We start from the raw sequence: 27353 nt of genomic DNA on the forward strand, positions 1-27353 counted from the left end.
GTTAAATTGATAATAGTGCCAGGGTTTACCCAGAGGAAGAACTAAGATGGGAAATGAACTGTGCTGTGGTTCAACAGGTGGCTGCCTCTCTGTGACCCCCCGGCTAAGTCGGGCTGTTGTGGAGCGGTAACCGGGGCACTTGGGACCCTCCATCAGAAGCCCTCTGCAGACAGCCGGTGGGTTTCCAGTAAAGCTCAAGGGCAGCGCGCACCATCACGTGGCTCACCATGCTCTGAGCTCAGGCTGTTGTTTTCCCACCGGACTAAAGCGAGCCCCAGCACCCTCCAGCTGCTCCTGTGAGAGGGAAGAGGGCCAGTGCCTACTTAACCCGTTCTTACCTCTGACAGACACCCCTGCCAAGGGGCCCACGTGGGCTGGATACAGGTTGATGTGGCACATCTGGAGGAGCTCAGGTGTTCTTTTTCAGGGTGGTATGTTCTAGGCAGTTTGGATGTGCGTTTATATTTAGGAATCACTTGGCGGGCGAGAGAGGTGGCGTGGCAGCAGGGGGATGATAAACATCATACCCGCCGTGCGGAGTACTCTTCTAAGGATTTCACCTGCTATCTCACTTAATCCTCACCCCCCAAAATCCCTGGGTGGTAGACCCTATTTACAGATGAGGAAACTGAGGAACAGAGGGCTTCATTAACCTGTCCAAGACTGCACAGCAATTAGGAAGTGACAGAGCCAGAAGTTAAACCAGGCAGGAAGTCTGACAGCGGGGTCAGAACTCTGTTTATTATTCTTGTCATTTTTCCGTTGCACACCTAAGGCAGAGAAAGACTTGTCAAGGCCACACAGCTGGTGTGTGACGGACCTGGTGGTCAGACCCAGGTCGGTCCACCTCCGGGGCTCACACTGGTAACCACCACTCCATTCTACAGCTGTGGTCGCCCTTGGTATTCAGTGGTAATGTGTAATATGGTATTATATATCATGTAGTACGATATTCTATCATAGTACCTTACCGTATTAGAGTATAACCTATTACAAGGTTACAGTTTATTTGATGAGTTCTCTATTGTTGGACAGTTAGATTGTTTCCATTTTTTCAATATTAGAAATAAATGCCAAGTTTTGTTTTTTAAGAGAGAAATGGTAGGAATGTTGTTTGGTTTATCAGTTTATTTGTTTCTTTTCAAGGATTTAGAGCAGATGGGCTGAGCTCTCAGATGCTGGAAGAATTGGAGGCTTTGAGTTGACTGCTTGAATGGAGAATGAAATTCTGATTAGGAATGGTGCCAGGTGGAGAGAAGGAAAGAACAGACTCTGTGCTGTAGCCCAGGGATTTGGCATTGCCCGCTGAGATAGAAAATTTGGGATGCATTGCAGAAATATCTGTAATTCCCACTTTGGATATTTTAGCATTCTCTAGCGTTTTCCAGCCCAGTGTCTCATTGACATTGCCCAGATACACACGGGTGGGGCTGGGCAGAGGCTGAGCCATTTTCTTCCCCAGATCAGCCATGTGCAGCCATCTGGAGTTACACCATCTGTCCATCCCGTGTCCCTTGCTCCTTTGGCCCTTCCATCTCAGTGTGTCTTTGAGGTTCCCCCTTCGGTTCTTATGTCCCCGGTCGAAAGCAGAAGAGGAGGCCTGAGCACATCGTACACAATGATGACCATAATGGCCTCCATATGCTGAGTCCCCAGCACGGTAGTGAGCCCTTTCCAGGCCTCCTCTTTTGTATCTTCACAGCTTTTGGGAAGGGGACCGTTATGAAACTACCATCTTATGGAGGAGGAAAAGGAAACTTCAAGAAGTTAAGGGCTTGCCCAAGGCCATATAGCCAGGGACTGGTGGAGCTGGGATTCAGAGCCAGGGCTATCTAAACTCTGTGGCCACATCTCCTTTGCAGCCTTCGTGATGCACTATAAAAAGAAGACCCTCTAGTTCTCGGTGGGGAATCTTCAGAAAATCAGCAGGAACATGTTCATTACCTGCATGTGTGTTTACCGGATGGACTCACTTAGAGGATGTTGGGATAGTAAAGGATCCTGGAAGTATCTCTTTCCTACCATATTTTTAAAGTGCGTCAGATGAGGTCCAGAGAGATCAGCAGACTTGCCGAAGGGCAAGATGGTGGACCAACCAGATTAGAACCGAGGTCTTATGACGTCCACCCTGTGGTTCTTTGAGAGGCAAACAGCTCTTTGTTCTACTCTGTTGGGAGCATTGGGATCAAAAGCATGTGCCAGTAGGACAGATATAGAGAAATAGGAGTAGTTTGGTGGGGCTGGGCAATGCTAAGGTCCATGGAGACAGGGAGTCACAAGAATCCTCTGATTGTCCGTGCCTATTCCAGAATACACCCAAATCCTAATCCCACCGTATAGAAAAATACAAGTGGGGGCAAGTGGCAGGAAGGCAGTGTGGCCCAATGATTAAAGGTCTGGGCTCTGGCATGAGACAGACCAGGAGTCACATCCGGGCAGGGTGCTGTATCTCCCGGAGCCTCAGTTTCTTCATCCACAAAATGGGAGTCACAACTGCTTGTTACGTGGGACCACTGCAAACATGAAATGAGACAAGGCTTGTGAATAAACTGGCACACGTTTGTGGAAAAAAAGAGAAGAATCTTGGGATTGTTTGAGTTGGTAGAAAAAGGAGAACACAAAACTGGTAACCAAATATGTGATTTCAACAAAAGGCCAAGTATTTCTTAATTTCATCTGATTCATTATTTCCCACAGGCTCTGTCAGAGGGGTGCTCATCGCACATTTCTACATGGTGGCGAAAAGCTCTGTGACCTCTCTTTGGTGAAGAACGCGGGTGAGCTCAGTGATAATACAGGATGCTTTTTACTTCCTGTCTTGAAAGGGGTGGGAGATAAGAGAAAGGAAGATTGTTAATATAAACTTGAAATCCAGATTCTTTCTAAAGTACGTCTCCTCAGCTGGGTGACCTCAAATGAACCTCTCACTGTCTCTATTGTCTCTTTACCACAAGGTCATTGTGATGGCCACATAATAGCCACTTTACATGCAGTATCTTATGTAACCCTCAGAGAAGCCTACAAGACAGATATTACCATTCCATTTCTAGATAAAGGAGAAGAAGACAGTTCCGGGAAGTTAAGTAACTTGTCAAAGGCCACACAGCACACAGCCAGCAACTGGCAGAGCTGTGATTTTTTTTTTTTTTAGGTTTATTTATATTTGTTTTGAGAGAGAGAGGGGGGTGGGGGAGGGGCAGAGACAGTCGGAGAGAGAGAGAATCCCAAGCAGGTGCTGCACTGTCAGCACGGAGCCTGACACGGGGCTTGATCCCATGAACTGTGAGATCGTGACCTGAGCTGAAATCGAGAGTCGGGCACTTAACCGACTGAGCCACCCCAGTGCCCCAAGATCTGTGATTTAAGACCAGGTCTGACCCCAGAGCCCACATGCTTCCCAGTATACCCAGGGTAGATTCAGATTTTGTTGGGTCTAAAGCTTCTGCAATTTTAGAGGCCCTCTTTAAGAAGGACAGTACAAAATCACAATACTAAAGATACCAAAGTGCATATTTATTTAGATTTTGTGATGAAATCACAACATACTAGGAAACAATGTTAAAGCCCAAACATCACAAAATCCAGAAAAATAACATAATATTTATGTGAATTGCTTGATGCTCCTCTATGACACCTTTTGTATCCTCTTTGGTTGCATTCTCCTATGACAATGATTTTGTAATCTTTACCATGGAGCAAATAAAAAAGATAACCCAGTGTTTCTCTAGCATAGTTGATTGGAAGTTTTTTTTAAAAAAATTATTGATAGTCTGGAAAAGTTTCATTCAGCTTTACAAATCATTATTGGTAATGTCCTATAAATATTGGGATAATTGTCAATTTTGGAAAAACCTCCATCAAAGTTTCTTCCATATATGAGCCATAAGATTTTAGGGCATTTCGTGTTTTCTGGTACAGCGATTCATCTAAAATCATCTTTGACGGGCTCCTGGGTGGCTTGGTTGGTTAAGTGTCCGACTCGTGATTTTGGCTCGGGTGGTCATCTCACGGTTCGTGAGTCCGAGCCCTGCACGGACGGTGCGGAACTTGCTTGGGATTGTCTGTCTCCCCCTCTCTCTGCCCCTTCCCTGTTCACTTGTGCACACACGCTCACTCTTTCTTTCTCAAAATAAACATACATACATACGTACATAAGATTTTTAAAAATTAAAAAAAATAATCTTTGAATTGGTGACACTTCTTACCCTATTTTCTGTCAGCTAAGTGTTATCTTTGTTATCGGAATCTTGTGTTAAATCGGCAAAAAATGCTCATCTTTTCTAGTACACCCTTCTGTCTTCCACCCCCTAGGATGGAATGAGGATGGTTATGTTACTGAAAGACTCATAAATAAAGTCCTTTGTCACAAGTCTGTGACCTTTTCAAGGGAATTCATTACAAAATACCGGATGTGAAAACATCGGAAGCATTTGGATGATTTGGCCTGGAAAGGGGAGGGCTCGAGGCAGCAAATAAATAACCACCTTCAAGGATATGAACCTTAGTGGTCATTAGAGTCAGCAGGGTGTATCTGAGCCTGATTCTGAGATCTGAGGGGAGGAAATGGGGGGACTCCGTTAGCTGTCTAGTTAACAGGGTTCTGCGAGTCACTTGGAGCAGGTAGCCCTAAAATGGATACAAAGAATAGTAGAAAAGTAGGTGAGTGACAACAGCTAAAACTGCCTTGCTGTGGACTCAAAGTGTGACCCATGGTCTGGCACCTGCTGTGGGAGCTGGTTCGAAGTGCATAATGGGGCCGGTGGACTGGGCTGCTCCTGGCTGGCTCAGGATCTCAGGTATCTCAGGATCAGAAGATCAAGCCCCACGACGGGCCTGGTGATTACCTAAAAAAAAAAAAAGAGAGAGAGAGAGAGAGAGAGAGAGAGAGAGAGAGAGACATACCTAATATTGGGCCCCACCTACAACTGTTGAATGGGAATCTGCATTTTCCCAGAGCTGCGGGTGATTGAGAAACCCTGGACCAGAGACTTTAGTTGGAACTTCCGGGCGTGCCCACCCAGGCTTGGTGGCTGTCATTTGCCTCTGTGTCCTTGGCCTTAGGAACTGGCTTCTCTTCTAGCTTCTGGCAGTGTGGATTCATTACATCTCTGTTCCCCTCCCGCCAGACTGCAGACTCCTACAGGGTTGAGTTGTATTCCTCTTTGTTTTCTGGCCCTTTACAGTGCCTGGCACCCCGAGATACCACTTGTGGACTGTCCACTGCATGCCAAGAGCTTTGCTCTCTCTTACCTCATTTGCCTCTCACCTCAAGGTTGTAGGCTGAAATAAATATCCCCATTTGATGCATGTATGTATGTGTGTATGTATGTATATATTGTCTGTGCCCAACGTGGGGCTCAAACCCACGACCCTGAGATCAAGAGTCTCATGCTCTAACGACTGAGCCAGCCAGGTGCCCCAGAAGTCCCCATTTTATAGCTGAAGAAACTGAGACTCTGTCACTTGTTTACGGTCATAAGTGGCAGAAGCCAGGAACCAAACCCCAGGGTGTCTGATTCCAAAGCCTTCATTAAGAGGATCGGTAAATGTTTGTTGAGTCACTTACTTATTACTTCGTTATGATTCAAGCGTTCATTAATGTTCTTATTCATTGAGGAGACTCCTGGGAATTTGAGGACGACAAGCAGTAAAACTGCTGCTTCTTGGTGAACTTTTTCTAGAATGGGAGCTGTCTGGCATCAACCTTCCAGAGGCAGGGAGCTAGCTGGGCTGCAGAAGCCCCCAGCCTGTCCCTGGGAGTGGGGAGGTGGCAGTCCTGTATCGCCCCCACGCCTTTCATAATGTCCTCCATGACTCAGCAAAGAAACCCTGGGTCTGAAATCAGAGATGAGGCAAAAAAGCAAAAAAACAAAACAAAACAAAACAAAAAAAACAAAAAAAACAAAAACCCAAAACAAACAAAAACCCAAAACAAACAAACAAAAAAAACCAACAACAACCAACTACCCTCAAAAATGTTTTCTTTTCCTGGAGGAATTTCCCTTTCATGTTCCTCATAACTCTGCCAGGGAATCCAGGAAGCCTTTGGCCTGGGGTCAGCTGTGACCATCCCCCCCCACCCCCCAATCTAGTTTCTCTGGGACTTGTCCCTCCTCCTTCTGATTCCTCCGTAGGCCTGGGACAGTATCAGGGGCCGCCTTCTTCCGTGGTCTCGGATTCTGGTCCACCCAGCCCAAGACTCCTTACCTTATGTTAAATTATTAATCCTGATCCTGGACCCAGATTGTTGGAGTTCCAAGTTCTTGCCTGTACCTTTTACACTGTGTGACTTTGGGTAAGTCACTTCACTTTCCTCTTCTGTGAAGTGGGCACAACAGTACGTTTGAGGATTAAAATAATTAATGTACGTAAAACACTTAGAACAATGCCTGACACAGTGATTACTATCTAACTGTTCATGTTGTTATTATTCATTATGGAGCAGTTATTAATACCCAGAGGAGACCTGGGTGAGCTCGTGTTGAACTTCTATTTCTTTCTCTTTCTTTCTTCCTTGCTTACTTGCTTGCTTTCTTGCTTTCTTCCTTGCTTGCTTGCTTGCTTGCTTTCTTGCTTTCTCTCGATAGGGAGAGTGAGTGCATGTGCCAGGGAGACTGAGCCAGGGAGGGGCAGAGGGAGAGGGTGAGGGAGACTCTTAAGCAGGCTCACAGGGTGGAGCCTGATATGAGGTTCGATCTCACAACTGACCATGAGATCGTGACCTGAGCTGAAATCAAGAGTTGGACCTCAACCCACTGAGCCACCCAGGTGCCTCTGAATTTCTCTTTCCGTTTCTTCTAGCCCCACCCCAGATTTTGCCTGAATTCCCAATTATTCATGCTGTAGAGAGTTTAAGGGGGCAACTGCAAATGAGTGAATAAATTAATAAATTAGAAAGCTCTGGGTTGCTCTCTGAAAATGAGATTATTTTAATGGACGAAGAAGCCTGAGTCAATAGAGTTGACTGGGGAAGAACCACATTCCATCCAGGAGGAGGGTGGCCCTCTGAGAATTTCCGATCACGGGATAGACCTGCCTACTAAGGGGCAGTTTACCGATAGACTGATAAATTCAGTATGAAGATCTCTAGACAACAGGGGAAGGAGAGAGTGATTCCTGGTTAGAGGCCAGCTTGTAGCCCTCAGCCCTGGACAAACATACAGAACCTGGGCCCCACACTTAAAGATTCTGATATCCACATCTGGGAGTAGAAACAGGGGCATCAGAACTCTTTGTTTGTTTGTTTTAATTAATTTTTTGAATTTACATCCAAGTTAGCATCTAGTGCAACAATGATTTCAGGAGTAGATTCCTTAATGCCCCTTACCTGTTTAGCCCATCCCCCCTCCCACAACCCCTCCTGTAACCCTCTGTTTGTTCTCCATATTTAGGAGCCTCTTATGTTGTGTCCCCCTCCCTGTTTTTATATTATTTTTGCTTCCCTACCTTATGTTCATCTGTTTTGTATCTTAAAGTCCTCATAGGGGCATCAGAACTCTTAAGAAACTTGCCACATAATGAGGAATGAAGTCCAACAGTAAACAGAATCAACTTAATAATAGAACAGCACATTACTGTAAATGAGTAGGTACACTTCTCTCTCCTTTGTAACCATCCCTCCAAGGTAGTTTATATTATCCCCATTTTATAGGTAAGAACACTGAGGTTTGAGTACTTTAACAGCGCCATTGTGTAATGCAGGCCTGATGTAATGTGCTGCATTCCACACCGCAGGAGGTCAGCCTGGAAGAAACTTCCCAGAAATTGAAATTAAGATTGTTCCCTCTGATGTAAACTATAAAATCAAATCGATACATAATGGGTCAGAGCAAAGATATGCAAGCTGATTTGAACAGACACAAAGGGTCCCAGAGCCAGGGAATGCTCAACTTTAACCACTGGCCTCTATTAACATACCTAAAGAAACAATGTGCCAATGGAGGTGGGAGGGTGCTTGGGCCCTGTGGGTCTGACATTCCGTGGGCTTGAGGGAGGGGCCCCGGCCCAGCCGACCTCTGACAGCATCGTGATCTGGCTTCATTCAGCTCTTCCCCTGGGCTTCCTTCCGTTCTCTCCTGCCCTCTCGGACTGTTGTTTCCTTCCATGGTTGGTTCCTCTTTCTCCACCTGCCCCTTAAATGTGTTTTCTGCATTCCATTCATCTGACATACCCCAGGTGGCAGCACCCAGTCCACAACGGGGATGCCTGTGCTGCGGACATCACAAGTGCATACTCCAGGTGTCCAGACTCTAGGCACCAAGGTGAAGGTGGGGGAGAGGGGAGGACGTCGTCAGACATGACCGGAAGGTCACATCCCAGCTGGGCTGCTTGCTGGCTGTGGGCCTTAGAAATTTCTTTACATTGTTTTTCAGTCTCAGTTTCCTTATCTGTGAAATGGGTTGTTAATGCCTACTATAAATGATTGTTGTGAGAATGAAAATAGACACTAGGCATTCCAAGCCCTTGGGAAGGACTCTATAAATGGTGCCTATTTATTATGTCCAGCTGGTATGGGACTTCTCTGTGGGCACTTCAAAAGCAACATGTGAAACAGAGAACCCTTTTCCCCTAAATCTGTTTTTTCATTTGGACTCCTAATCAGATTCCACCCAATTGTGGCCAAAGCCAGAATCCCTAGTCATCCTTGGACTGTCCCTCCCCTGTCATCCCCTCGGCCACTGAACTCCAGTTTGTTTCCTGCATTTCTTCTATTTTCGTAAAAAGCCACCCTTGGAACTTCTCGTTTGGTTATTGCAAGAATCTTCTTTCTTTCTTTCTTTCTTTCTTTCTTTCTTTCTTTCTTTCTTTCTTTCTTTCTTTCTTTCTTATTTATTTATTTATTTATATGTAATCTCTGTACCCAACATGCGTCTTGAACTCACCACCCCGAAATCAAGAGTTGCATGCTCTCCCAACTGAGCCAGCCAGACGCCCCAAGGTTGTTGCAAAAACCTCTTGACTACCTTTCTCTACTTACTCCCCCCCAAAGTCCAACTGCTTATGTACCTAGGTTCTGATCCAGATTAGCCCCTTTAATGGCAGTCCATTGCCTTTAAGGCACCACTCAAATTCTGCTGTGGCCACAGGCTCTTCCTGATCTGCCCTGCTTTCCTGTCCAGCCCCCTTTCCTGGCACTGTCCTGTCTTGCATCCTCCCTGTTGGCAGTGCTGAGCCACACCCCAAATTTGCCAGGTTCTCATGCCTCGTTGCAGCACCACTGAGTTCCTGCGGCTTTCGTCTGTCTTTCCAACAAGGCTGAGCCCCTTGAGCCCTCAACTCCTTTTGGGCATCCTGGTATGGGGCAGGCTCTCTCAGTAGGAGGCTCTCCTAATAAGGTTTAACATTTTCGCATCTTTGATGTTGGCCAAGCCCTGTTCTAAACACTTCATCTTCTCACAACTCTATGGGGGTAGGCGTGCTTCATTCATCCTTTCTGGCTGTACCTACAGATCATTCCCTCTGCCTAAGCCTTGGTCCAGGCACTGGGGATATGGCAGGGCACCCAGGATGGGGGTTGCTTAGAGATGAGGGGAGGGGTTTCTATTTGATCCAAGAAGATCAAGAAAAGCCTCTCTGAAAAGGTGAAAATTGAGCCAAGACCTGAGGAAGAATGAGAGGGGGCTACCTGAGTATCCAGGGGAAGAGTGGTCCAGGCAGAGGGAATAGCCAGGACAAAGGGGATCATTAGCCCCATTTGACAGATGAGGAACCAAGAGTCTAGGTAGGTTAATCAAAGTCGCCGAATAAGTGGTTCTGTAACTACTAACTCAGCCATTACTCTACACTGTCTTTTGAGGGATACAGTGGGTGCCTTGGCTGTGGGCAGGCCGGGTCTCTGTGTTCACCATGCGACCCTCTAGCCGGAGCTTGCTCCCTGTGTCCAGGAGAGCCTGGGCGGATCAGCTGGCCCTGTATTCAGGTTTTCCTGGTGGCGCTGTGTTTCTGAAGTGTGTATCTGTTTCTGTGGCTTTCATTAGGAACAATTAGACTGCTTGGACTCTTCAGGCGGCCTCAGAAAGCATACTTCTCCTGCAATGCTGAGGATCAGACCCTGAAATATGGTGACTCGGCCAAGGCACACTACCCCTCCCTGGTCAGTAGTCAGAGTGGCCTCTGTGGGCAGTTGCTGTACTTCACCCCCTTCCTTCCTTCACACTTCAACAGGAGGATCTGAGGCAAGTGTCTGCGGAGGTGGTATTTGAGCTGGCCTTGAAGGGCAGGAAGCATCACAAGAGAGGCACGGATGGGGCATTTAGGCAGAAGGAAGTGTGTGAGCTAGGCCAGAGCATCCGTGCTGGATGGTCTAGTGTATCTGGAGTATAGGTATGTGGAGGGTGTGTTTGTTGGGAGAGGGGAGAGACAGCTGGAGGGAGAATTTTAGGGTAGATCATGGCAGCCTTTTTTTTTTTCTTTAAGTTTATTTCTTTATTTTGAGAGAGAGAGTGCATGGAGAAGGGGCAGAGAGAGGGAAAGAGAGCTCCCTGTGTCAGCACAGAGCCCAATGTGGGGCTCAAAGTCATGAACCCTGAGATCGTAACCTGAGCTGAGGTTGGATGCTTAACTGGCTGAGCCAACCAGGCATCCCTAGCCGTTTGTTGTTGTTGTTGTTGTTGTTGTTGTTGTTGTTGTTGTTTGGGGTTTTTATGGGGTTTTTTTTTTTTTTTTTTTTTTTGGTAATGGCAGACTTTGCATGTCCATATCAGATAGGTCTGGATTTTATCTGGGTAATCCTAGGGATTTTAAGGTTTTAAGAAGCAAAGGAAGCATGTGTGCATTCCTGATGTTTTTGAAAGAAGGCTTGGGCAGTAGTGGGGAGCAGGGGCTGGAGGGGGTGTGTGGAGGGAGAGAGGCCAGTGAGAAGAGAGAGGATTGCACCAGTCCAAATGTTAGGTGGGAGTGCCTGAGCGTTGAGTGGAGGGGCCAGATTCCAGAGCCACTCTGATGACAGAGTCTGCTTATAGGTTAACTTGGACAAACTTGGAGCAAGAGGCACTAAAAAAGACTAGAGTCAGCGTTTTTAGCTTGGGTGACTCAGGGGGTCGAGGTTAACTGACACCGAATACAAAGGAGGAGAGACAGGCTTTGAGCACTTTGAGTTTGAGGAGGCATCTGTGTGACATCTAGGTGGGGGTGTAGGCTGGGAGTTTGGGATGGAGGTTAGAACTGGAGAAGCATGAAGAACTGAGGCTGAAGGAATAGAGTGGGGTCTCTGATGTGTGTGTGAGAAGAGAAAACAAGGGCCTCGGCTTAAGCCCTGGAAGATGTTGACAGTTCTTGAGCCTGATGGAGGACGAAGGACCAGGGAAGGGATTGTGGAGGAGTGTTTGGTTAAGGCATCTCTGGGACCATTTGACATATCACATCAGAAGATGGTTGAAGGTGGGGCGCCTGGATGGCTCAGTTGGTTAAGAAGCCTACTTAGGCTCAGGTCATGATCTCGTGGTTTGTGAGTTTAAGCCCCGCATCGGGCTCTGTGCTGACAGCTCAGAGCCTGGAGCCTGCTTCAGATTCTGTGTCTCCTCCTCTCTCTGCCCCTCCCATGCTCATGCTCTGTCTCTCTCTGTCTCTCAAGAGTAAATAAACGTTAAAAAATTAAAAAAAAAAAAAAAAAGAAGATGGTTGAAGGTGATGGAGGCCACATCCTGGGGGGAACACACAGTTAACCTAGCCTGGGTTGTCTGCTCAGAGCCACTCAGAGACCAGGAGTGCTTCTGGTCAGCCTGAGTTTGTTTACGTGGCCTTGTGTGTGCTGTCTTGTCCCTCCACACATGTCCAGCCTCCCACTGTTGAGGGGACTCTCTTGAAAGTGGAGATCCTGACTTCTCCCCCATTATTCTCCAGGAAGCTCAGCCTAGGGTTTTTCACATTGTGGGGCTCAGAACACTAAGGAGGGGGCTGACTGGCCAAGCAGAATGGGTGGCTGTGGTGAACTTGGTCCACTGCTCCTTCAGTTCCTTTTTTTTTTTTTTTTTTAATTTTTTTTTCGTGTTTTTATTTATTTTTGAGACAGAGAGAGACCAAGCATGAGCAGGGGGAGGCAGAGAAAGAGGGAGACACAGAATCTGAAGCAGGCTCCAGGCTCTGAGCTGTCAGCACAGAGCCCGACATGGGGCTCGAACTCACAGACTGTGAGATCATGACCTGAGCTGAAGTCGGACCCTTAACCGACTGAGCCACCCAGGTGCCCCTCCTTCAGTTCCTTTTTAAAAGAACATCTTATTTTATGGACTGAGTATAATGTGCTCTCTGAATCTTGAGTTGCTTCAGGCTTGCTCTACCCTTTGGTCCATCCATCTGCCCGCCCATCCATCCATCCATCCATCCATCCATCGATCCATCCACCTGCCCACCTATCCACTCATCCATCCATCCATCCATCCATCCATCCATCCATCCATCCAGTGTTAGACTTTTGCAAGTGTAGATACCTACTAAAAGCTGAGCAACTTGCATATGGAGTTGGGGGATCCCCAGCACTTTTCATGCATTACCTCACATTACAACAATCCTCTGAGGTAGGCATGACTACCTTGTTTTGCAGATGAAAAAATCAGATAATTTCCCCCAGGTCACACAACAAGTAAGTGATAGGTTCAGGCCTAGGTCTCTCTAACTCAAAAGTTCCTATGGTCTCAATCACGATGGTAAGGGCTCCCTGGGTAGGAGGTGATCATAATTTATTATCCAAACTGGAATGCTTTTTAAAAGGTTTGAGTGAAATATAATTTTCAGACCATAGAATTCACCTAAATGAAGTGCACAAGTTTTTAGTTTTTTAGTATATTTACAGAGTTGTGCAGTCATCACCATAATCTAATTTTAGGACATTTTCATCACCCCCCAAAGAAACTCAGTTCCCATGAGCAGTCAGTCCCCATTACCATCACCCCCCCCACCCCAGCCTTAGACAACCACTAATCTATTTTCTGTCTCTATTGATTTGCCTATTCTGAACAATTCACATAAATGGAATGGTATGAACTGTGCTTTTTTGTGGTTGGCTTCTTTCACTTACCATAATGCTTCAAGGTTCATTCAGGCTGCAGGGTGCATCAACACCTCATTTCTTGTATGAATGACTGAGTGATACTCCATTGTATGGACGTACCACATCATCTTCATTATATTTGTTCTTGCATCGATAGACATTTGGACTGCTTTCATTTTTGGGCTATTATGAATCATAATCATGCTCTGAAATTTGTATACAATTTTGGGGGTGGAGGTATATTTTTATTTTTCATGCATATATACTTAGGAATTGAATTGCTAAGTTATATGGTAACTCTTTTTTTTTTAATATTTATTTTTTGGGAGAGTGCAAGCAGGGGAGGGGCAGAGAGAGGGGGACAGAGGATCTGAAGCAGGCTCTGCACTAACAGGCTGACAGCAGCGAGCTCGATGCAGGGCTTGAACCCATGGGCCGTAAGATCACGATCTGAGCCAAAGTCAGGTGCTCCACCGACTCAGCCACCCAGGTGCCCCTGTAGGGTAACTCTATGTTTAACATTTTGAGGAACTACCAAACCGTTTTCCAAAGTGGCCGCATCCTTTTACGTTCCCATCAGCAGTTATAAGGGCTCCAGTTTTTCCACAGCCTCACCAACACGTGTTATTCCAAACTGGGACCCTTTTGATAGTGAAAGGGTACACCACTAATAATTATACCAGGACAATCAGTACTAACTGGAACATATTTTAACTCTACCTACATACCAAAAAAAGTGAGAAGATTCAATTCCTGATTTCAGGGAACTTTCTGGCCACATGATGAGTCAAAGCCCAAAAACCCCCATATTTGAGTCAATGAAAGAATCAAGTAAAGGTAATTATTAAGAAGGAAAGCAAAGCACATTTTATTTCCCCCCAGGAGATTGTGTCCTCTTTAAAAGAAAAGAACTATCTTATATTTGTATTATTTATGGCTCCAGGAGTATCTTGGCACTTCATAGGGTCTCAGTAAGGATCTGTGGAATAAATGAATGAATGAGAATGAATGATACACAGTCTCCAGGAGGAAAAGTAAAAACAGAAAAATAGAGTGAGTCACCTGGCCCAGATTTGTGAGTTTGGGGGAAGTACGGATCTCTTCTAAAAGTGTATTTGTTTTTTGCTCAGTGTGCTAACAACACTAATGACAATTTTATTTGTTTATTTATTATTTTTTTAATAAATATTTAATCATACTCTTTTTTTTTTTTTTTTTTTGAGAGAGGGAGAATGTGCGTGGGGGAGGGGCAGAGAGAGAATCCCAAGCAGGCTGTTAGCTGTCAGCACAGAGCCCAGCACAGGGCTCCCATGGGGACCTGAGCCCAAATCAAGAGTCCGATGCTTAACAGACTGAGCCACCCAGGTCCTCCACTAGCGACAATTTTAAAAGGAAAAAAGTAAAGGGGTGCCTGGGTGGCTCAGTGGGTTAGGCGTGTGACTTCAGCTCAGGTCATAATCTCGCCGCTTGTGAGTTCGAGCCCCCATCGGGCTCCGTGCTGACAGCTCAGAGCCTGGAGCCTGCTTCGGATTCTGTCTCTGTCTCTCTCTGCCCTTCCCTCGCTCATGCTCTGTATCTCTCTCTCTCTCTCTCTCTCTCTCTTTCACTCTCTCTCTTTCTCTCTCAAAAATAAACATTAAAATTTAAAAAATTAAAAGGAAAAAGTAAATAATCTACAATGAGAGGACTCTTAAACTGGATTTTGCAAGTGTAAATGGCTGACAAAGGTGGAAGAAAGACATTTGTGAGCAGGGGAATTGCCTGAACAGGGAGTCTGGAACCAAAGTGCACGCAGCTTTATGCAGAGCACCTCCTACAGCAGGCTAACCAAATTTGGGAATAAAAGGATGTGGTACCTACCCCCAAGGGTTTCCAGTGTTTTATTCACAGGAGACAATGGAATAGTTGAAAAGGACCCTGAACCGGCTCTGTGCCCTTGGGCAAGTCAGCTTCTCTTTGAGCATCACTGATCCTTCTGGCTCTAAATTTTCCTGACTAGTCACTCCTACACCCCTGGAAGCTTCATGGAATTGGTGGGCCAGGAGCTAGGCCTGGCTAGAGCTAGAGCTGGATTTGGAGAAAGAGGCAAGATGCCAGTGGTGGATGATAAGGCCTCGAGGCGGACCAGAGTGCTCTTGCTGAGATAAAACTGGATAGGGTAATTGGGGCCTCTTGAAGGAGAATTTTAAAAGCTAGGCTGGTTGACTTTAAAATATGACCTGATAAGCAGGTCCTTGGACTGGAGATGAAAGAGTGTCTATGAGAGATTAATCTGATGGCTCTGGGCCATTGATCTGGATCTATCTGGAAGCAGCGTGAAGATGGAGAGGCTCTCAGGGAGACTTTTGCAATAGTCATGTAAGCCCAGCCTTTCAAAAGAGGGTTTGAAACTCCTGCCAGCCTTACTGTATACATGGCTTCCTTAGAGTTCAATTTTCCTTAACCATAAGTAACTTAAACCATTATTTTTATATTAAAACAATTATGGGTATATTATACCCCAGAATCCTAAATGTCTATACATTTCTAAGGGAGCATGTTAGACTTTAAATAAATTTCTGGTTTGCAGAGGGTGATTTTGGGTCATGCTACCAGATTCCCCAGAGAGATTCATTGTCTCCTCTCTGCTGTAAAGGGTTTACTTTGGTGGCGAGTTTTGAGAAATTTGCTAAAAGACCACCAGAGGCTGGTAGGAAGGGTGAGATCTTAGTTTCAGGAGTGGTTTTTGTTTTGGGCCAGGTAAGTGATTGGATGTAGGAAACCAAAGAAAGAAATCCAAGATGGCGCTAGAGTTTAAAATCTGAGGACTCAGAAGAAAGATGGTGGTATTCATAAAAATGTACCTACTGAGAGAGAGGCGGGAAGATGATGGTTTACCATGAGAGCATTGGGAACACGTGGCTTTGCTAGTCTCAGGAAAGGACTGAACAGGTTGGACGTGGAGGAGGAACTGGTACTTACTTCTTGGTCTTTCCCAGCCTTTGCCCTCGAAGTTCTCCCACTGGCCTGGATGTTTGGCACTTTTCCTGCTTTACTATCAGTGTCTCGCTATGAAACAGGATGTTTACCGTAGGGTTTTAGTAGATCCCCTTTATCAGACTAAGGAAGTTCTCATTTTTGCTCCTTTGCCAAGAGTCCTTTTCTTACTGGGATGTGATCATCTGGGGTTTTTTTGTTTGTTTGTTTGCTTTTTTACCCTTTAATCCTTAGTGTGATAAATGACGTAGATTCAAAAAAATAACCCAACCGAGCATTTTGGCCATAAAGTCAACATAATCATAACAGAGTACCCTTTTAGATATTGTGGGAATCCATTTGCTAATATCTTGCTTTGGATTTTGCATTCATGAGTGTAATTTTCTTTTCCCATACTGTTCTTGTTTGGTTTTGGAATCAAAGTTAACGCTAAAAATAAACTGAGAAGTGAACCCTTTTTTAAATATTCTCTGAAAGACTTTAGGTAATATTGAAATCACTTCTCTCTTGAAGTTTTGGTAGAATTCTTTGCCTGTTTGCTATTGAAGGTTGTCCCATCATGTGGGTGATAGTAGAGAAAGGAGCTTTTACTTGGGGAATGAAAGTCAATTAAACAATAAGGAAAATCTGTTACCTCATACGTCACAAAAAAGTCCAGAAGGAGGGTGCCCCAGCATTAGTTAATTCAGCGATTCAGGGAGAGAAATTTATTCTGATCCTGTAGACGTGTCCTTGTCAAGTGTCAGCTCCTTCTCTTAGTGCAAGATGGCTGTGGCTGTCTAGGCATCACAACACAGTGGTTAAGAGGGGTGGCGGTGGGGGGGGGGGGTTTGCAGCTAAACCTGGTTCCAAATCCCGTAGCTATATGACACTGCGTAATTGCTTAACGTCTCTGGAAAATGGGATGGTAATAGTATTTTACCTCAAAATTTTGATACTATATGGATTAAACGAATTAGGGTTTTTGTCGTTGTTGTTTTGCTTTGTTCTGAACTCTTAGACTAGTGCCTCACACTTACCCAATCGTGTACTCTTCCCTGGCCTCCTTCCCTTTCCTGTCTCATTTCCCGGCTCCCTTTTGGGTGCTTTCTGGAACCATCGCCCAGGTAAATTACTTGCCTTGAATCCTTGTCTTCGAGACTGCTCGGGAGCCCAAACCAAGGTAGCCAGCCATTTGCTAGTTGTAGGACGTTGGCGATACCTAACTTCTAAATGTGCTTTTTTTTTTTTTAATGGTTTCTATGCCTAACGTGGGGCTTGAACTCCCAACCCCGAGATCAAGAGTTGCACGCTTCAGGGACTGAGCCAGGTGCCCCTGTGATATCTACCTGCTTTGTGTCTCTCTGTTTCCACCCATCATATGAGGACAGTACCAGCACCTATAACTCACAGAGCAAATGTGGTAAAGCGCTCAGTGCCTGGCTGAGAGAAAGTGCTTAGCAGGTATAAATTATTATTATTATTACCCAAAATTCTGTGGGGTGGCGCCACGGGTGGTTGCCCCACAGTTGAGATGCACTACTCCTTGCCTCTCCCTTCTTCCACCCCACTTACTCTCTGAGCTCCTCCAGCCCTGCCTCTCCCACCGCAGGCCGTCTCGTGTTACTCAGGTGACTGGCACCATCAACAGCCACCACCCCCAGTGCAGCCCACCCTTCCCATCACGTAAAGCACCCTACCTGCCCCTGGTGGGTGTTGCAAATACCCAGGTAAAAAGTCTTCTGCCTGAATGACATCTCAGGATTTCTCCATGATGCAGGATCCTCATAGTTATCTGCTTAAATTGGAAACTCTTCAAATGGAAGCTTCTCATCTATGACTCATGTCCAGCACATCCTAGGACATCTTAAAGCCTTCCTGAGGCCTGGGGCAGGGAAGGCTTTTTTTTTTTTTTTTTTTCCAAGTAGGCTCCATGCCCAATGTGGAGCTTGAACTCATGCCCCTGAGATCTAGAGTTACATGCTCACCACCTGCACCAGCCAGGCACCCTGGGAAGGCATTTGTTAAATGTGGGTTGTTAATGATCACAGCTTTTGCACCACTGAGCACTAACTATGATCCTGGCGCTGTGGTAGATATTTTGTCCACATTGATTTTTGCCACCACCCTATGAGGTAAGCGTTATGACTGTCTCCAGTTTGCAGATGAGAAGCCTAGCACAGAGAAGTTAAGTAGCCTGCCCAAGATCACACAGCTGGCAAACGGCAGAGCCAGGCATCCTCCTAACTCTAGAGCTCACTTACGTAATCATGATGCTAAACCAATGCTAGGACTATTTGGTGCTTCGAATGAAGCATGCTGGCCTCTTTGCTTCCTAGCTGAGAGCCCAAGGACAGGTCTCTCATTGCCAGGTGTTTTGCTGTAGGTGACTTGTCCACACTTGAGGTCCCCATGCTCGTCTTACCCCTCGCTGTTGAACAGGAACCTCAACAAGAGTAATAGAACAGGAGAGCTTCATTTATGCAGAATCCCAGACAGCCAGAAGGAGGGAGAAAAAGCAAATATGTACATATATAGCCTGTATTCTCATTTTATGATAAGGAGAGACTAAACAGGTTCAGGCTAGTACCTGAGCTTTCTTTTCACAAGCAATTTATGCACTAGAGATTGCAAACTGCCTCCGCCCCTCAGATCCAATCCCTAGAGCATGATGTGTGCCTTGAAAACAAAGGGCATGTGCAGCAGGACTCATTACCACTGCGTGGCCGAAGGCTGGAGCTGAGCAGCTAGTTACCTCCCAGCTTTGGGTGCGACAGGTGCCGCCCCTGTGCCCAGCCCCACGCCTCCGCACCAGCTCCTTTACCTGGAACAGGTTGCCATTTATTGTGAGGCTTATGTTGGCATTTTTCTTACATCCAGTTTGTTTCATTCATTTATTCAAAGAAGGGTTTGTCTGTTTTTTGTTTTTTGGGTTTTTTTTGGACACCTACTATGGATCAGGTGCCATTCTGTTTTGGTGGGGTGGTGAGGGAGTGGACAAACTATAAACAGATCTAGGATGTTAGTGACACATGTCGTGTCTGTTCCAGAAATAGCTGAGTGTGGGGCGCCTGGGTGGCTCAGTTGGTTAAGCCTCTGACTTTGGCTTAGGTCATGATCTCATGATTTGTGAGTTCAAGCCCCGCGTCGGGCTCTGTGCTGACAGCTGAGAGCCTGGAGCCTGCTTCGGATTCTGTGTCTCCCTCTCTTCCCCTCCTATGCTCGTGCTCTGTCTCTCTCTCTCTCTCTCTCGCTCTGTCTCTCTCAAAAATAAAGAAACATTAAAAAAAAATAGCTGAGTGCATGAGAGAATGGTGGGAAATGGGGTGGGAGCAGATCACGTAGGATCTTCAGGGCACCATGAGGGCTTTGGCAGTCACCAGGAGTGAAATGGGAGCCACTAGGGCACCACTGTGTCTAGATGAGGGCAGTGGGGGGGGGGGCGTAAGGGTGGATTAGGGACCCCCGTTGGGAGGCTATACCACAGTAATCCAGCTGGTGCAACAGTGCCAGAGTGGTGGCAGTGGAAACAGAAAAAAGGGAGGGATTGGAGATGTATTGGGGGCATAGAATCAACCAGAAATAGGTGATGGGATGGATGTGGGGGACCAATAAGGACAAAGAAGAATTGAATTTGGACCAGAGAGGTAGCAGAGGAGAAGAGAAGAGGGTGGTTCTCGAGATGCTTTGAAAGTAGCGCGTCTGTGTTCTGCTGGTGGACGGATGTGGGATTTGAAAGAGAGGCGTCAGGGGTGACACCAAGTATTTTGGCCCTTGTTTTGGAAGGATGGAGTTGCCATTTGCTGATAGGGGGAAGCCTGTGGGAGGAGCATTTTTGGTGGGGGAAAGATTAGGATCTCAGTTTTGGAGAAGTTGAATTTAAAGGTGCCCGTTGGACATCCCGTGGAGTAGCCAAGAAGGCAGCCTCCGATGTGAAACAGAAACAGAGAACAGGTCACCTCACATGCCAGCTCTGATTTCTCTGATTGGTAATGATGCCCGCAAGTGCTGTGTTGAGACTTTGTGTGGTTTTTTTTTGTTTTTTGGGTTTAAAAAAAATTTTTTTTTAACGTTTTTATTTATTTTTGAGACAGAGCATGAACCGGGGAGGGTCAGAGAAAGAGGGAGACACAGAATCCGAAGCAGGCTCCAGGCTCTGAGTTGTCAGCACAGAGCCCGACATGGGGCTTGAACTCACGGACCGTGAGATCATGACCTGAGCCGAAGTTGGACGCTTAACCGACTGAGCCACCCAGGTGCCCCTCTTCTTCTTTTTAATGTTTATTTTTGAGAGAGACAGAGACAGAGCACAAGCAGGAGAGGGGCAGAGAGAGGGAAACAGAAGCAGGCCCCAGGCTGCTGTTAGCACAGAGCCCAACATGGGGCTTGAACTCATGAAACATGAGATCATGACCTGAGCTGAAGTCATTTGCTTAAAGGACTGAGCCACCCAGGTGCCCCTAAAATGTCTTAGTATGTTCTATAATGGGCATGATATATTAGAGTAGCAGGTATGGGCATTACTTATAAATTATTCTACGTAGGAATGATATGCTCAGTTTTTACTGAGGAATGGACAAATACTTCTGAAGATTACCAATTTGAAATATTGTACATCAGGTGCTCAAAATTGTGACCTGAAATACTGTATGTACCCTGAAGTGTCTCCTGAATCCTTTAAGGAAAAACAAAATTATGTTCAGTTTGGTGGGGCACCTGGGTGGCTCAGTTGGTTAAGTGTCAGACTCTTGGCTTCAGCTCGGGTCACGATCTTGTGGGTCGTGAGATTGCTCTGACAGTGTGGAGCCTATTTGGGATTCTCTCTCTCCCTCTCTCTCTGCTTCTCTCCTGCTCACACTCTCTCCCTCAAAATAAAAAAGTAAACATTTTAAAAATAAGTGTCAGAGACTGTCCTAGAGTAAAAGAGATCGAAAAGTTAGGGTAACCTGTGCACCTGAGTGGCTCAGTCAGTTAAGCGTCTGACTTCAGCTCAGGTCATGATCTTATGGTTTGCGAGTTCGGGCTCCGCAGCAGGCTGTCTGCTGTCAGCACAGGGCCTGCCTCTCTGTCCCTTTCTCTCTCTGCCCCTCCCCTGCTTGTGCTCTCTGTCTCAAAGAAGAAAAAAAAAAGATTTAGGGTAACAATGCGAACATGATCCTTGATGGGATCTTGGGTTGAGAAGGAAAAACGCTACAAAAGAATATTAGTAAGAACAACTGGGGAACTTTGTATATAGATTGTTTATGCTGTTGTGTTAGTGTAAATTTGTTTTGTGGTCATGTGGGAGACTGTTGCGTTCTTAGGAGATCCAGGCTGAAATATTTAGGGATGAGGAGTCATGATGTTTGTAATTAGGTCTCAAATGGTGCAACAAAACTGGCAGGGATTTAGGTGAAGGGCATGTTAGTGTTCACTGCAGCTTTTCTGGAGGTTTGAAATATTTTGAAGTAAAACGTTGGGAGGAAACAACATTCATTTCTCAGAAAACTAGGAAATGCAATAGTGGCATATCAGATTGTGTTTATTTTATTTTATTTTATTTATTTTTTTATTATTTATTTATTTTTAAATGCTTATTTATTTTTGGGAGAGAGAGAGAGAGAGAGAGAGAGACAGAGAGAGAGGGAGACAGAATCCCAAGCAGGCTTCAGGCTAGGAGCCGTCAGTGAACCTGACACAGGCCTTGAATTCAGGAGTGTGAGATCATGACCTGAGCCAAAGTCGGACGCTTAACCGACTGAGCCACCAGGTGCCCTTATCTTATTTTTTAATTTTTTCCCTCCCTGGCCCCTGAGACCGTGTTTAGTATACTAGATTGTTTCGTTGACTGGAACACTGTCTTCTTCACCCTTTCTGAGGCAAAGAATTTGCCAGATCTTCACTGCTATAGCAATCCCTGGCATGTTTTATTTTCTAGCTGCCTCCACATACGTTGTATTACATTTATTATCATAAATAGTCCATATGGGTAAAGAAGTTTGTGCCTTTGGGGCGCCTGGGTGGCTCAGTCGGTTAAGCGGCCGACTTCGGCTCAGGTCATGATCTCGCGGTCCGTGAGTTTGAGCCCCGCGTCGGGCTCTGTGCTGACAGCTCGGAGCCTGGAGCCTGTTTCGGATTCTGTGTCTCCCTCTCTCTGACCCTCCCCCATTCCTGCTCTGTCTCTCTCTGTCTCAAAAATAAACGTTAAAAAAAAAAAAGAAGTTTGTGCCTTTAAGTGCCACAGTCCCAATTAACTTTTTTAATGGCTCACCATATGTCAGGCACTGTTCTATGTGTTTTACACATAAGAGCCTGTTTTCAGCCTCACAGCTGCTCTGTAGGGGAGGTGCTACTATTATCCTCATTTTCAGAAAAGGAAACTGAGGCACGGATAGGTGGTATAGAGGGAGTGCCGAGCAGCGTGGCCCCAGGCCGGGCCCTGCAGTATTTACCAACCCTCCCCCCACCCCATACACTTCACATCACGAGCTGGGTCATAGATGTTTGCTACAGCTTCCATACCGGGAAGGAGGAGGGCTTCTGCCGCTCAGACTTTTGCTTTTCTCTGAGGGGTTCTGGGTGCATGTCCATAGCGGAAAGGGTGCTCCTGGAGAGAGGCCAAAACAACGACAACAGAAACTACTGCTTTTGAGGGCTCACTGTGTGCCAGGCAGTGTGAGATGGTTCGTCCTCAGAATCTCACCATGCCATAAGAGCGTTATCCTCATCAGACAAAAGAGGAAACAGAAAAAGAGCGGTTCCAGTAACTCCCTCAGAGTCATGAGGCTTTGAACTCCAGCAGCCTGACTCCAGAGCCTTCCCCTCCCCCAAGCCTGCCTTGCCTCTACCTGTCCTCTGAATGGGTCTGAAGGTAACCGAGCCACAGCCTGGAGACCAGAGACAGGCCGGGTTGGGGGGGGGGGGTGGGGGGGAGCTGGGCCTCACCCATCACTTTGTTCACCCCCTCAGTTCCCAGATGGGGACATTTCAGTGGCAAAGGGGAGGAGGAGTGGGAGAAGAAGAGGAGGAAGAGAGCATTGTAATGCTTCCTTCTTGGGGCTTTTCATCGGGCCTGTGACATTCCATTCCCACCCCTCCTCTAACTGGCCGTTTCATTGAGTAACTTTTTCTGATTGAGTGCACCTGGGCAGAAACTCCTCCCATATTGGCCCTGGTCATTGCTATGTCGTGTTTTTTTGTTTTGTTTTTTTTTCCTTACAAAAAACAAGGGGAGCCCCTATTCCTTTGAGGTAGAGGTGGTTGTTGAAGTGCCCAGGCAGATCAGCCAACATTCCAGGAACCGCTCTGATCTAGTGCTCACCTGCCCCTTTAGAGGACAGCCGGCTCGTCACTGACTAGCTCCTGGGCCCTGGAGGTTCAGGATGACTCAGCTCTGGGCATGGCAGTCCCAGCCAGGGGCGAGGCCGAGGTATCCCTCAAAATGCCCTGCTCGCCAGGAGCTCCCTTTCCCAGGGTACAAGTTCACACCCTTACCTTCCCGGACGGGCAGTCTCTGTGTGCCTCTTCCTCAGTAAATCAACAACTCGTAAATCAACACACCCTCTCGGACTAGCACGAGAGGCAGAAGAAGGAATCAGTGAAGAGCAGGGACTCTGCAGCCAGACTGCCTGGGTTGAATCCTGCTCCCGCCCCTGACGTCCTGTGTGAACTTGGGCAAATTATTTAGCTGCCCTGAGTATTAGTTTCCTTTTATGTAAAATGGGGGGAAATAATCATATACTTCTCATAACGTTGATGGGGAACATGGGATCATTGAATACCTACTGGGTAGGTACCCAGGATACAGTGAGCTCTCCACAAAGGACTGATATTATTATTATTTTAATGTTCATTTATTTTTGAGAGGCAGAGTGTGAGTGGGAGAGGGGCAGAGAGAGAGGGAGACTCAGAATCCGAAGCTGGCTCCAGGCTCTGAGCTGTCAGCCCAGAGCCGGACACGTGGCTCGAACCCACGAACTGTGAGATCATGACCTGAGCCAAAGTCAGACGCTTAACTGACTGAGCCACCCAGGGGCCCCAAAGACTGATATTATTGCTGGTGGTCACAGCCCAGTGCTAGGTCTCGTAGAAGAGACACACATAAAGGACACGGTCCCCTCCTTAAGTAGAGGCAGCATACAGTTAAAAAGTGTATGGTTTCGGGGGAGCTAAGCGGACCTTCAGTACGTTATTTAATTCCATTGGTACGTCAGTTTTCCCATCCCCAAAACAATTCTTAGAGGGTGAGATGGTGGATGATAAACACCCTGCCCGGTGCCTGCCACATTGTTGGCTCTCAATACATATGGATTCTCTTTCCCTTTCTAGGAGCTACACTCTGGATAGGGACAGAGAGCAGATCCAGAACCAGCCAGCCAAATGTTTAGTTTTAGGGCATGTACAGTTGGATCCACAGAAGTTTGGAGGCCAGAGGATTGGTTCCTGTAGTCGGATTGTTCTAGGAAGGTTTCTTGGGAGAGGGTGGACCCTAGTTGGGTCTGAAAGGATGACTAAATAAATGGAGCAGAGAGCATAAACGGGCTGGCCAGTGGTAGAAGGGGGATTGAAGAGATAAGGAGGGCAGTGAGAGGTCCGGTCGTGTTTGTAGAGGTCTGCATAGAAGAAGATTGTTTCCTTTCTCATATTGTCTAACTGGAATTTTCTGTGCTAACTTACATACCTCTCGCTGTAGTTGAAGACAAGTTCTCTTAGAAGGACCATGGTTATTTCAGACTAAATGAGCTTTTGGTGTTTTTCTTAAGCACTTTTGTGCTTGATATTGGGGTAAAGACCAGGTGAATTTCCTTAGATGCAAGGTGAAGGGATTCTGAGGGCCAATTCCCAGTGAAGTTTTTTGACCCTGAATGTCCCAAATAAGCCATACTGTGAAGTGCAAGGACCAGGCCAAGGGGTGCTTAGAGCAGAGAAGTGGGTGATAAGGAAAGAACTGATTGTTAAATCAGTGTCATGGACATTTGGGTGATAATTTGGGAAAAGTAAGGCAACAGCCCCACTTAATAAGATGTCATGAATAAATGTAGGTCACAATTTACACATCATAAAAACACCTGGAGCACCTGGGTGGCTCAGTGGGTTAAGTGTGCGACTCTTGATTTCACCTCAGGTCATGATCTCAGTGGTTCCTGAGGTTGAGTCCCATGTTGGGCTGTGTGTTGCAGGCTCTGTGCTGACAGCTTGGAGTCGGCTTGGGATTCTCCCCCCTCCCCTGCTCCTCCCCTGCTTGCAGGCTTGTGCAAATGCGGGGTCTCTCTCTCAAATAAAACAAACAAAAAAACCCAACAACCCAACTTTATAGTATGTACTCTTGGAAATGCAGATTTTGGGGGCCTCATTACAGACTTGAAGAATGAAAAGCCCTGAGGCCGGGCCCAGAAAACTGCATTTTCAACAAGTTCCCTCGGTGATAAAAAAAAAAATCACCTATAAATATTTCCTATGCTTTCTTGTAATGCTTCTATAATATTAAGATGGGCAAAGCATGATTCAAAGGCATAAGTCATTACAGAAAATATCAATAGATAAGGCTATATAAAATTAAAACCTATTTGTAAAAAAAAGAAACAGAAAAAAGAAATCTACCATGAACCAAAAATAAAAGGCAAATGATGAACCAAAAAAAAATTTTGCAAAATATATGATAAAGAAAAAATATGAAAAGGGGTTAGTGTTCTTTCAATGTAACGAGCACTTATAAATCAATAAAAACAATTCCTATAAAAGAATGGGCAAAGGATATAAATAGGTAATTTACATAAGAAATGTAAATGTCTAATAATAGTCAATATTCTTACTGATATTCCGCTTTTTATCTTTCCAGTTTTTCTCCATAAAGAACATGTGGCATATGTATGTGTGTGTGTGTGTGTGGGTGTGTGTATAATATATATAATGAAAGATCATTCAGCCATAAAAAAAAATCCTGCCATTTACAACAACATTGACAGACCTTGAGGGCATTACATTAAATGAAACAAGTCAGACAAAGAAAGATAACTACTATATGATCTTATTTTTTTTTATATATGATCTCATTTGTATGTGGAATCTAAGAAAACCAAATTCAGACACAGAGAACAGATTGTTGGTTGTCAGAGGCAGGGAGTGGGGAGGTTTGGGGGGCTGAGGGAAGTGGCAAAAGGTGGTCAAAAGGTCCAGACTTTTAATTATAAGGTAGATGAGTTCTGGAGATGTAATGCACAACATGGTGACTATAGTTAACAATATTGTGTATTTGCAAGTTGCTAAGAGAGCGGATCTTAAAAGTTCTCATCGGAAGGAAAAAATGTAACTATGTGAGGAGACAGATGTTAACTAAATTTATTGTGGTAGTCATTTTGCAACATTTACATATATCAAATCCCTCGGTTGTATACCTTAAATTAATATAACTAATATAACTAATATATATGTCGATTGTATCTCAATAAAACTGGAAAAAATTTTAAGATAAAAAATAATGGTGATTTGCTGTCTTATCAAAGGTACAGTTTTCTTATCTCAATAGTCCTACGCAGTAATTCTAAAAGTAAAGAAACACCTTCCTTCAGGACAGATCTAGTTTCTGGTTCTGTACTTATTTCAAAAGCTATATGTTTTTAGTTCTCCTGCACCCTAAAAGCTTCTTACACTTCAACATCTTTGTTCCTTCCATAACTTCATACCTAAACTTTTTAATTTTAAATGTATTGTTCTCTTTAATGAAAGAGTGCATTGCAATGAATAAGTAGCTGAAGAAACTGCATGTTTGTGTTTTTGAAGACAGGAGTAAAGGACTTACAAGATCACACAAGGCACATGGCACAGATACATGTTGATACAACAAGGGTTCTTGAATTAAAAATATATGTAATTGTTAATATGCCATTTTCATCTCTCCAGCTGGTAGTGTTCGTTTTTTCTTCAAGTTTTCTAATGTTTGTTCATTAGATTGGCTCAGCCTTTCAGCAGGAAAATTTGGTAATAAGAACTGTATCAAAAGCCTTGGAATGTTTCATAACCTTACATTGAGAAATTCCACTTCTAGAAATTAATTCACTTCTAGAAACAATCATGAGTATGCACAAAGATACCACAAAAGCATTTTGCTGTATTGTTTTTAATAGGGAAGAACTAGAAACACGTTAGATTTCCAATAATTCAGCTTTGGTAAAATGCATTATAATGCATTCACCAGTGGCATACTACGTAGCCATTGAAAATGTACACTATTTAGGGGCTCCTGGGTGGCTCAGTCATTGAGTGCCCTATTCTTGATTTTGGCCCAGGTCATGATCACAGGGTTGTGGGATTGAGCCCTGGGAAGGGCTCCACACTGAGCCTGGAGCCTGTTTGAGATTCTCTCTCTCTCTCTCTCTCTCTCTCTCTCTCTCTCTCTGTCTCTCTCTCTCTCTCTCCCCGCCTCTCTCCCCCG

The 27353-nt window shown here is 45.4% G+C and overlaps 1 protein-coding gene and 1 non-coding gene across 4 annotated transcripts in view; one reads left to right on the forward strand and one right to left on the reverse strand.

Moving 5' to 3' along the window:
• The window catches only part of CCND3 (cyclin D3), a 96329-nt gene that overhangs the window by 60336 nt on the left and 8640 nt on the right, over positions 1-27353 (forward strand). Inside the window, exon 2 of one of the 3 annotated variants that reach the window (XM_015071265.3) lies at positions 2698-2777. The exons of the other annotated variants lie outside the window; for them this stretch is intronic. The gene's annotated coding sequence lies outside the window, so the exon portion shown is untranslated. The remainder of the gene's footprint in view (positions 1-2697; positions 2778-27353) is intronic. 3 annotated transcript variants of the gene reach the window in all.
• On the reverse strand, positions 5343-5415 carry TRNAK-CUU (transfer RNA lysine (anticodon CUU)). Its single transcript has one exon. It is a non-coding gene; the product is annotated as a tRNA-Lys (tRNA).

This window comes from Acinonyx jubatus, chromosome B2 (assembly GCF_027475565.1).
Source record: "Acinonyx jubatus isolate Ajub_Pintada_27869175 chromosome B2, VMU_Ajub_asm_v1.0, whole genome shotgun sequence".
NCBI classification, from domain to species: domain Eukaryota; kingdom Metazoa; phylum Chordata; class Mammalia; order Carnivora; family Felidae; genus Acinonyx; species Acinonyx jubatus.